The sequence below is a fragment of the Rhinopithecus bieti genome, unplaced genomic scaffold (genome assembly GCF_001698545.2).
Source record: "Rhinopithecus bieti isolate Rb0 unplaced genomic scaffold, ASM169854v2 scaffold_15572, whole genome shotgun sequence".
NCBI lineage: Eukaryota > Metazoa > Chordata > Mammalia > Primates > Cercopithecidae > Rhinopithecus > Rhinopithecus bieti.
The window spans coordinates 2,500,558-2,513,373 of NW_016809536.1; positions in this window are offsets into that span (position 1 = coordinate 2,500,558).

The window sequence follows — 12,816 nt, forward strand, 5'->3', positions numbered from 1 at the left end:
CTTCTGTTTCCTTACTTCTCATTAAACTTACTTTCACTTAAACCAAATTAATTATTTGGGAAAAATATTTTTTGATCTCTTTAAGCTAATTATTAATTCATATTAAACTTTTAAAGCATTTGGGCTGTGTATTTTATTTTTGTAATTTACTGTTTGAAAATACTTTTGCTTTGTTTTCCATTTTCCACATATTGTGTTTTGCATATATATGTGTGTATACATGTGTTCCTGGACACAAAATAACACACATCTGAATTTGTTAAAACATGCAGAAGAATTAGGACATTCCATGCATATATTTCATGTGCTTTTTACCAAGATTCTTTTAAATGCATATATGCATGTGTGTGTGTGTATATGTATATATGTGTATATATATATTTAAATGTCTATATATGTTATCATGATTTGAATGGGTCTTTACTACTCAATGATTCAGGAATTACTAGATGTTTAAGTTAGTTTTAATTTATTAATATAATATACACTTACATAAACAGGTGGTTTCATACATAAATGGATCTATTCACATAGCTTTGTATACATTTTAAATTATCCATTTAGGATATGTCTATAGTAAATGAATTGGCATATATTTTAACTATGGAACTACAAAGAAAATAAACTAAGATAATACAATCCTGAAAATACTTTTATTTGGTCAAGTTACTCATAAACTGAGTGCCTTAACACTGAGATCTGGCTAAAATGTTAATTACTATAATTACTATAATATGAGCTGGATATACAATTGATAACACATGAATAAGGCATCAAACTAGAATTGATACTATACAATAGAACCTATGAAGACAAAATATTTGAAGTGACAAGCAGAGGCAGGAGAGACAGCAATTGACAATGTCATCCATACAAGGATAGAATATGTAATCTATACAATAAAGGGTATATGTGGTTGTAATGCTATTGTGTTAGGGTAAAAATTTTGTTAAAAGTTTCTACTCAAGGGGAAAAGATTCCCTATTTAATAAATGGTGTTGGGAAAACTGGCTAGCCACATGCAGAAAACTGAAACTGGATCCCTTCCTTACATCTTATACAAAAATCAACTCAAGATGGATTAAAGACTTAAATGTAAGAACTAAAACAATAAAAATCCTAGAAGAAAACATGGTCAATACCATTCAGAATATAGGCATGGGCAAAGAGTTCTAAAACACCAAAAGCAATGGTAACAAAAACCAAAATTGACAAATGGGACCTAATTAAACTAAACAGCTTCTGCACAGTAGAAGAAACTATCATCAGAGTGACCAGGCAAACTAAAGAATGGGAGAAAATTTTTTCTATCTATTTATCTGACAAAGCGTTAATATCCAGAATCTACAGAGAACTTAAACACATTTACAAGAAAACAAACAAACAAACAAACAAACAACACCATAAAAAAAGGGCAAAGGATATGAATAGACGGTTCTCAAAAGAAGGCATTTATGCAGCCAACAAACATATGAAAAAAATGCTCATCATCACTGTGTCATTAGAGAAATGCAAATCAAAACCACAATAAGATACCATCTGATGCCAGTTAGAATGGTGATCATTAAGAAGTCAGAAACAACAGATTGTGGAGAGGCATGTGAAGAAATTAGGAATGCTTTTACCACTGTTGGTGGGAGTGCAAACGAGTTCAACCATTGTGGAAGACAGTGTTTGGCTATTCTCAAGATCTAGAACTAGAGAAATACCATATGACCCAGCCCATCCCATACTGGGTATATACCCAAAAGGATTATAAATCATTCTACTATAAAGACACATGACATGTATTGTTTATTGTGGCACTATCACCAAGAGCAAAGACTTGGGAACCAACCCAAAATGTCATTAATAGATACGACTGTATAAAGAAAATGTGGCCACAATATACACTATGGAATACTATGCAGCCATAAAAAAGGATGAGTCCATGTCTTTTGCAGGGACGTGGATGAAGCTGGAAACCATCATTCTCAGCAAACTGTCACAAGAACGGAAAACCAAACACTGCATGTTTTCACTCATAAGTGGGAGTTGAACAATGAAAACACATGGACACAGGGAGAGGAACATCACACACTGGGGTCTGTCGGTGGGTCGGGGACTAGCAGAGGGATAGCATTAGGAGAAATAACTAATACAGGTGATGGGTTGATGGGTGCAACAAACCACCATGGCACGTGTATACCTGTATAACAAAACTGCACATTCTACACATGTATCCCAGAACTTAAAATAAAAAAAAAGTTTATTCTCTATTCCAGAAAAGTAGTATTCTAAAGAAAGAAGACAGTCTAGGAAAAATATAAACTAATGCAAATTTGGTCATAATATGCCAGTACCAAATTCAATCCTTTGCAGCAAGCCTGCAGAAGTCAGTGATCTTTTACAATAAATACCCACAAACTTATTTTGTATTCATGAGGCATCTATCAACTTGATTCAAAGTACTTACATGAAAAAAAAAAAGTGAGGCAGATTCTACTTTTTGTCTTACACCAATGTGTGTCTTAATTTCTATTTGATGTCACTCTGAAATACTTCAGTAGAAACAAATTCATACTAGCAGCAATTCATTCAGTAATCTCTGAATCTGTACTTTCTTCTGATTTGAAATATAAATGAAGATGGAACACACCCATATGAATAAAACCTGTTAATTCGTTTATAGATCAGCAATCCCCAAGTGTATATCACAAATCTGTATGATATTCCTGGGCCTGCTTTTACATTTAAAATTCAGAATTGGATGAGAGATGGGTATAATTACATGGAGCCAGATGGCTCTCTTGTGACTACACATTTACAGAAGCTTTTGCAAGTTGTTTATTCCAACCAAATTTGGAATAATTCAAACTCATATAGGTCTTTCTGATTATTTTAACTGAAAACATAGAAAGAAGCACTTTTTTATTTAAAATAAGGCATCCTTGAGCTAAGAACATGTATATTTATAGTCATTACACATAAATTGCTTTCTGGAAAAATTTGGGTACATAGTTTAGCATAGTGATTATTTCTATTTTTATTTTTATGTTAATAATAAAATTTATTGAATTTGAATTAGCAATGCATATTAGTGGCTTAGTGGTAAGATATAAAATGCATCAAGTGATTTTTTTTTCTTTTTTTTAACTTTTATTTTAAGTACATGTGCAGGATGTACAGTTTTGTTACACAGGTAAACAGATGTCATGTGGGTTTTTTGTAGAGATTATTTCATCACCCAAGTATTAAGCCTAGCACACATTAGTTATTTTTCCTGATCATCTCCCTTGTCCTACCCTTTACACTCCAATAGGTCCCAGTGTGTATTGTTGCCTTCTATATAGCCATGTGTTCTAAATATTTAGCTACCACTTGTAAGTGAGAACATGCAGTATTTGGTTTTCTGCTTCTGCATTAGTTTGCTAAGGATAATGGCCTCCAACTCCACCCACCTCCTTGCAAAGTATATGATCTCATTCTTTCTTATGGCTGCATAGTATTCCATGTTGTATATGTGCCCCATTTTCTTTATCCAGTGTACCACTGATGGCCACTTACATTGATTCCATATCTTTGTTTTTCTGAATAGTGCTGCAATGAACATATGCATGCATATGTGTTTAAAATGCAAATATTTATACTCGTTATATATTTTGGGTATATAACGAGTAACGGGATTGCTGGGTAGAATGGTATTTCTGTCTTTAGGTCTTTGAGGAATTGCCACACTGTCTTCCGTAGTGATTGAACTAATTTACACTCCTACCAATAGTATATAAGCTTTATTTTTTCTCCTCAACCTCACCAGCATGTCATTTTTTTGACTTTTCAATAATACACATTTTGACTGGTGTGACATGATATTTCATCATAGTTTTGATTTGCGTTTCTCTAATGATAAGTGACGTTGAGCTTCTTTTTTCATGATTCTTGGATGCATGCATGTCTTCTTTTGAGAATTGTCTGTTCACGTCCTTTGCCCACTTTTTAATGGGGTTTTTGTTTTTATCTTGTCAATCTGTTTAAGTTCTTTATAAATACTGGATATTAGACTTCTGTCAGATGCAGTTTGGAAAATTTTTCTCCCATTCTGCAGGTTGTCTGTTTACCCTGTTGATAGTTTCTTTTGTTGTGCAAAAACTCTTTAGTTTAATTAGATCCCATCTGTCCATTTTTGCTTTTGTTGCAATTGCTTTTGGCAACTTCGTCATGAAATCTTTGCCCGTGTCTATGTCCTGAAAGGTGTTGACTAGGTTGTCTTCCAAGGTTTGTATAGCTCCGGGTTCTACATTTAAATCTTTAGTCCATCTTCAGTTAATTTTTGTACATGGTATAAGGAAGGGGTCCAGTTTCAATTTTCTGCATATGGCTAGCCAGTTATCCTAACACCATATTTTAAATGAGAAATGTTTGCCCCATTGTTTATTTTTCTCAGGTTTGTTGAAGAACAGATAGTTATAGAAGTGAGTTATTATATCTGAGTTTTCTATTCTGTTCCAGTAGTCCATTTTTATTGATGAATAAATTGCTAAGTACTTATAAGTTTGTACTATGCAATTAAACTGAAATGTTAATCTTTAAGTATGGTGAAACTATACAGCCTTCTGAATTTGTGAATAAATATATAAAACTCATTTATTCTTAGACCAACATATACATTTACAGTTAAATCTCAGTCACCTTAGTGCATTAACTTAAGTGCTTTTTTGCTTTTGGAATATACAATTAAAATAAAAATCTAATCGTTTATATTTCATTTGGGAATATATCTTCTTTGGTGAGATTTGAGCATTAAATTTTATTTTCAGATTGTTTTGATTATGCTAATATTTTATTTATATTATATTCATTGTTTTCAATTACATATGTAGCAAATGGTTTCTTTAACTTTCATGTTACCAGGTGGCAGGAGGAAGTGACCTGAAATCATAAAATCTACACGTCGTATATATATATCTAAAAGTCTATTGTCGTTGACTCTCCTTAAAAACTACCATTAAAAAAGTCCCCAGACATTAGATTATGTATGCATATTTTTCAGATCATTCCCTTTAAGTTTTCATGTGTAACAATTTGTATATCATGTTTCATACTGACAGACAAGAATCATGACTGAAAGATATGTTGATGTAAATATTAAATTATATTTTATTTCAGTCATTTTTATGATTTTGCCTCATCTGAAAACTATATTATCTATTGGTTTTACTTTTAAAAGTGAGAAAATATTGACTTTGTGAAGGTGCAAGTTAAATATGAAGATTTATATAAATTTTAGAGGTAATAATTGATGACCCCGTGTTTTCTTTATGCCCTGTACTTTCAACTTTTCCTTGATGGCCAATGCAAATTCCGCTCACAAGCTCTGTTTAGGAATTGAGTCATTTGGCTTCTTAGACAAGAACCACCATCATAATGTTACCGATTGGTAATATACTACATGGAGTAACTCAGTTTCGTAATTATCGTTAGTTTACACTAAGTTCAAGGACAATAAGAATGTAGTAATATGCTCAATCTCAAACATTAATGATTATCTTTATATATCCCTTAAAAACTATCTTCTTTATTCCATCTTTTGGCTCTATTTTCAGTTTCCACCAGGTAGTCCTCTTAAGTCCCCCCGTACTAGCCTACTGTGGCATTTGTCAGTGTTGCTGACTTCTGTATCTATACTATGACTGTGCCTCCTTTGGGAATAATACCCATTATAATTTATAGACTAAGTTGGTTCATCAATTACCTTTTTATGTGCCTTCTCAATTATTATTTTTGTGCATAACCATAGAGCTAGCCTATTTCTGCAAATGTAGAAAAACTGTATCTTGCTTTTGTGACTTAAAACTAGAAAGAAAATTAAAAACTATTTCCTATCAGATCATATACAAAATAATTAGTATTACTCTAAACCTATCAGTATTTTTTCCACTCCACATGTTTTTGCCTCTTTTTTTTTTTGAGTGAGCCTATTTTTAATCAGTTATGACTAGTCATTAATGTCTTTAAATTATTTTAATGATGCATTAAGCCTTCTTTATAGATTATGTTACTACCTACTTCAATACTTATGCTTTAACTAACTTGTTACTTTTCATGATTTTGAGGCGTACCTGGAGAAAATTATATTTGAATACAGAGAAGAAAACTCAATTACATGACAATCCAGGTTTAACTATCCTTGCATGGACTTCCCTTCATCTTCACTCATTAAGTCATACATGAAAAGGATTTCTAAACACTTAATTTTGTTTCTTGAGAGCAGTTCTGTTAAAAGACTGACTAAAAGGAGATTAAAATATGTAAAAGTCAAACAATATTTTAGAGTATGTATAATTTCATTCTCCTTGTATACCTTAGGGGCATAGATACTTTTTTGACCATGACTATCAACATCCTTTCCTATTAGTAGTTAAATCGATTTTATAGAAAAAAAGATAGTTTTGAAGTAAGTCCTCTTTTGATATTTAACCATCTTTATTGATAGTAACCAATTTACTGATCATATTTGAAATTAAAATAATGAATAAAAAGTGCAATGTAATATAAATTTTTATACCAAAAGTGAACACTCATTTAAAGTGAACAAAATATTTACTGCCCTGGATTTCTAATTTGTGCATATAATGCACTGATATAATCACGATAAATATTTTTTCTAGTGGTGGTGGTGTTTTAAACTGAATTATCAGTACCATTTAATAGTACACATCATTGTCATATTTCAACTTTTGGTCTTTTAAAAATTAACTGTGAGCTGGAAAATAAGGGTAATTCTGATTACAATGGAAGTACTTTTATTGGCTTAATAATTTTGAGTTCCTTAAGCTAGCACTCTGACAAACATCTTGTAAAACATAAAATTATTTGCAGTGTTGCAAGACTCATATTTGGAATGGGTTATATTTAAATGCAGAGAAGAAATATCATTTATTTCATTTAGTGCAGACTAACTGTAGAATCTACTATTTTCCATGAATAATTGAGTACATTTCCCAAGTTCATAAAGGTAGAAAGTAACAGAGGCAGGTTATAAATCTGCACCTTTCTGAATTCACACTAAATCACTATTGTACACGTATTACTTTGTATGTAGTCTACTTACGCACTGGTTAAATATATTGTACATTTCTTAGAAAATATGAGTCTCACTTGGTAGTGTTTTATTTGCTTTCATATACTCTTGGATTTAATTAGATAAAATGTATATTTCTAAATTTTAAAGATGCCATGATTTCTGCTTAGTATTTAAATATTTTTATTTTAAAATGTGTGGTTGTACAGAAGTAATGACTACAGTTATATCCCTGAATTAGCTAAATTATTTATTTAAAAGATTAATTTAACAAACATGTATAATAATATTTTTGAAATGATACATATTTCAAGTGTCCTACTAAATTCCAAGCACATCAAATATCTACCATGCTATTATAATTAATAATTTCAAATTATAAATATAGTTATTAGTTAAATATATATAGTTTCATGTTAATATATAAATATATTATATATCATAAAACATACACAGTATTGAATATTCAATACTTAGCAATTAGTAAAATATTATAATAATGTAATTATAATTAGCTGTATATTTATATACCAATAATCTTAATACTATAATAATTTAAATAGATGACATGTACCAATATATAATATATAACCAATATAGCATAATTGATATTTATATATCAATAATAGACATCATATTATGTAACATTATATTATATCATTTTTATAATGTAATATATCGTTTACATTATATTATTATATTTTATATATAAATATATAACATAAATCATATTAGACATTACTTTAGGCATTATGGATCACGTAAAATAAAGCGATATATAGAATATACAATACGAACATAAATATGGCATGTTTATGTTACTATATATAACTTAAATACATATATATTTTGAAATTATTTATATATATATATATATGATCTTGATATTATTCCTAACATCTATAACCCTGTAAGGGGTAATGTTTTAAATGGGATTCAGGAAAGGCATCTTTCAGGAGGCCACATGAGATCTCATTCCTGAGTGAAAAATATAAGACAGGCTTGGAAATAAGTGAATGGAAACCATTCTGGACTAACAGGACAGCATATATGGAGGTTCTGAAGCAAGGATGTGATTGGTGTCACAGGAGCAGCAGAATAAACAGAGCAGAGTGAAGGAGGTGGAAGATTGCAGGGGTTAAGGTTGAAGTTATAACAAGGGCCAGGTTCCTTTGGGGCTTTTAAGCCATAATAGAGTATTTTGTATTTGTGCCCCATCCATATCCTTTGCAAGTTTGCCTCTATATCTGAGACACTTACCTGAGGGTGCTTTTCTTTGTTTTCTTTTTTTCCAACCACCAAATTTCCCTTGCCTTCTTGTGGCACTCAAACATTCCAGAGAATAATCTCTGCATGAGAAGCCAATAATGAACTGAAAGTTTGCTGGATAAATACCCAACTTTGTTGTACCTCAAGTGAAATAACGCTGCAAAATCTTCTATAGTATCTCCCAAATTTCCCCTAGAGATGTACAGTTAGAAATTTGTATATTTTAAAAGGTAAAATTGTAAGTTACTGGGTAATTTTTAAGCAGGGAGGTCATTTTATATATTTTATATTTTAAGAAATCATTCTGGCTGCATGTAGAGAATGAATGTGGGTAATCAAGAGTGCAAATAGAGAATCTATTCAGCAGCCTAATGAAATAATTCAAGTAAGAATCAATGGTAGTGTGGATCAGAGTAGTAGGAAGGCATTAAGAAGTGGTGGGATTCATGGTACAATTTTCAAAAAAGAATTTAAAATATTTTCTCAGGTTCTAGATAGTGTGGGGGACAGTGTTGAAATAAAGAAAGGACTCCTGGGTTGGGGTCTTGGCTTAAGGAACATACTCTGATTTGGTTTTTGAGACAGAATGAGGGAGATTTGGGGAGAGAAAATAAAGAATTCAGTTATAGACACTATGTTTTAGTTACCTACTAGATCTCCCACTGGAAATGTGGGGAAAAAAAACACAGGAGTTTTTAGGAAAGTTAAGATATGGAGATGTCAATTTGGAGCATAGAAAATATTTATAACTATGGTTTGAATGAGACATATCGAAAAATGTGTTGGAAAGGAGTAGCGTGTTGAGGACTGTGCCCAAATCCTCATATTTAGAGCTCTGGTAGAGGAGAAATAAACCTACCAAGGATTGATATTGTGTGTGGACACCAGCGTGTCTTTACACCTCTTTCATTTACCATCTATTTATTATTTGAATAAATATTTATTGTGCATCAACCAAGTTTTATTCATACACTAAAAATATAAATGTTGTCTTGCTCTCAGGGATATCATGAGATAATGGGAGTGATATACAAGAGAATGAATAACAAATATATTCAGTAAATAGCATATATGTAGAAAATGAAACAGAAAAGAGGCCTCTCTCTCAGCCTAAAGATAGGAACCAGAAAAGTTTGCATAGGGTGACACTCGAACTGCCTCTCTGAGGAGCTAAAGGAATGAATGGATAGAAGAATGGAAGTGTGTTTTAATTAAGGAAACAGCATTTGAGAAGGTGTGGGTAATGAGAAAGTGCTGGAAGTTTGAAGAGCTTTAATATGTGTGGCTTCACTAACTGGATGGGACCATATTATGATGCTCCTGAAGGCTATGGTGATTCACTAAATGTGTTTTTGCAGGCTCTGGCACTATCATATTATCTTTTTAGAACACTTACTCTGTATACAGTGAGAAAATGGATTTTAAGGTAGGAATAGAGAGAAGGAGAGATAGCAAGGTAGTTTTTCTAGTTTGGGTAAGAATTACTTGGAGGCTCTGAAAATTAGAATAATAAGAAACGTTAAAATTAAGTTCTTTGAGAAATCTTCAAATTACTTTCCACAGTTGCTGAATCAGCAATCCCATTACTGGGTATATGTCCAAAGGAAAGTAGATAATTATGATGCAGGGCTGGTGAACCCCCAAATCGGGGCTTAACCCAGGAGGACTCTTGGTTTCACCCAGAAAATAATTCAAGGGCAAGGCAGTAGTGTTAGACAGCAAGTTTTAGTGAAGCAGCAATGTACAACAGCAGCAGTTACTATTCCTTGCAGAGCAAGCTCAGAGGCAGTTCTACAGTCATATTTATACTCAATTACATGTAAATAAAGGTGTGGATTATTCAGAATTTTCTAGAAAAAGAGTGGTACTTCATGTCAATGCCATAGAAAGAGACAGTAACTTCCAGGAGTTGTCATGACAATGTTAAACCGACATTGCACTGATGGGCATGTCTTATGGGGAGTGCTTTCACCTAAAAGTCTTTTATTTCACCTCAAATGCTTTTATTTGCTAGCTTACCCAATATCATGGAGCAGAGAGGAAACTTACGCATCCACAGGAGCAAAACTGACATTGACTGATCTTCCACATGGTACCTGAAGATTTCTTCAGATTCCCCCAGCTTGGGTGGCCTTAGTTATCATGGTGGGAGGGGCCAGCATGGGGGCAAGTAACTCACCACTGCCAGTGAGAGTGGCGGGTCCCACATGAGGCAGCAGTACTGTGGCTGCTTGCCCATCCAATGGGCTCTGCCTATGAGGAATGACGTGGCTCTGAAAAGCGCCTTTGGTTAGTGTTACGCTTAGCAGTGTTAGCAGATTTATGGTGTTGTAGCCTCAGTGTTACAGCTCTTGCAGCCTTGATCACTAACTTTTCACTGTCTCTGTCTCTCCACCTGTTGTCTTGTTAATCACCACTTCTCCTCTCTCACTGTCACCTTGCTGACTGTCAACCACGACATCTCTCAGGGTTTCTCATGTCATCATCTTTGTTCCGCCTCTTTTGGATGCTACTTGATGCAAGGCAGGCAGCCTCCAAATAGGGTTCTTGGCTTCACTCAGGAAAGAATTCAAGGATAAGCCAGTGTTGTTAGCAAGTTTTATGGATGCAGCAGTGTGCAGCGGTGGAAGAGGTACTGTTCTTGCAGAGCAGGGCTACCTCCTAGGCAGTATGCTCAGAGTAGCAGCTCAGGGGCATCTCTGCAGTCATATTTATACTCACTTTTAATTACTTGCAAATTAAGAGTCAGGTTATTCAGAACTTTTCAGAACAATGGTGCTGCTTCCATTCATTGCCATGGAAATCAGTGGTAACTTCCATGAGTGTCCATGGCACTGGTAAACTGGACATGGCACTGGTGGGCCTGTCTTATGGAGAGATGCTTTCACCTCTTCCCTGTTTCAGTCGGTCTTCAATCTGATCTGGAGTTGAATTTCTGCCTCTGCAGGTGAGTCCCATCCCCTACCTCAATTATACTGAGAAGACACGTGCACTCATGCTCTACATCACGCTATTGACAATAACAAATCATGGATTCAATCTAGTTGCCCATCAATGTTCAATTGAATAAAGAAAACATGGCACATAGACACCATATTATACTACACAGCCATCAAAAAGAATGAAATCTTATCATTTACAGCAACATGAATGGAGCTGGAGGCCATAATTCTAAGCAATGCTTTATGCAGTATTTGATTTTCTGTTTACTAAACATGGAGCACACATGGACATAAACATGGAAGCAATGGAACTGCAGACTACTAGATAGTGGAGGGAGGGAAGGAAGTACGGGTTGAAAAACTACCTCTTGGGTACTATGATCACTACATAGGTGCAATATACCCATGTGATAAACCTGCATATATACCTCCTTTGTCTAAAATGAAAGTTTTTTTTTTTTTTTAGTGTTAAAACTAAAAATGATAATTATGGGCCAGGCACAGTGTTTCACACCTGTAATTCCAGCACTTTGGGAGGCCGAGATGGGCGGATCATGAGGTCAAGAGATTGAGACGATCCTGGCCAACAAGATGAAACCCTGTCTCCAATAAGAAAACAAAAAGTAGCCAGGCATGGTGGCACGCACCTGCAGTTCCAGCTAAACAGGAGACTGAGGCAGGAGAATCACTTGAACCCGGGAGGCAGAGGTTGCAGTGAGCCAAGATCACGTCACTGCACTCCATCCTAGCAACAGATCTAGACTCCGTCTGAAAAAAAAAAATGATAATTATGATTCTAAAATAATAATATCTAATAATTGTATAGTTAGTCAATAAGTTCTTTACCTATAAAAGAAAAATTGTAACATTTGTAGGTGCATAAGACATTAAATTACATTTTGTATATGAGAAAACTGAGGTACAGAAAAATTAATTTACTTGCTTTTAGTCACACAACTATTAAGTGGAAAACTTAGGATTTAAACTCATGCAGGCTGTCATTAGAGCCTACACCACACTGTTAACTGTGTAAGCAGTAAGATATATGGGTCTTGGAATACTTAAGATGTGATGGCATTGAAGCAGAAGGTGATGATTACTGCCATCATGCTGTTTTGTATTACACGGTGTATTGTGTATTATTTGCCAAGATACAGGAAACTGATATGGAACAGTATTGAGAGTCAAATTTCATATTTTGATTAAATATGGCTTTACAATATCAGATATTGAAGAGCATAGTTGTATAATCAAAATCAAATAACATTTTCTTAGTGATTTCCACTAAACTTCCAGACATATTAAAGTACCTATATTCCTTTATTTTTTTTTCTTTTTATTTCTATTTTTTTATTTTATTTTTTTATTATACTTTAAGTTCTAGGGTACATGTGCATAACGTGCAGGTTTGTTACATATGTATATTTGTGCCATGTTGGTGTGCTGCACCCATCAACTCGTCAGCACCCATCAATTCATCATTTATATCATGTATAACTCCCCAATGCAATCCCTCCCCCCTCCCCCCTCCCCATGATAGGCCCC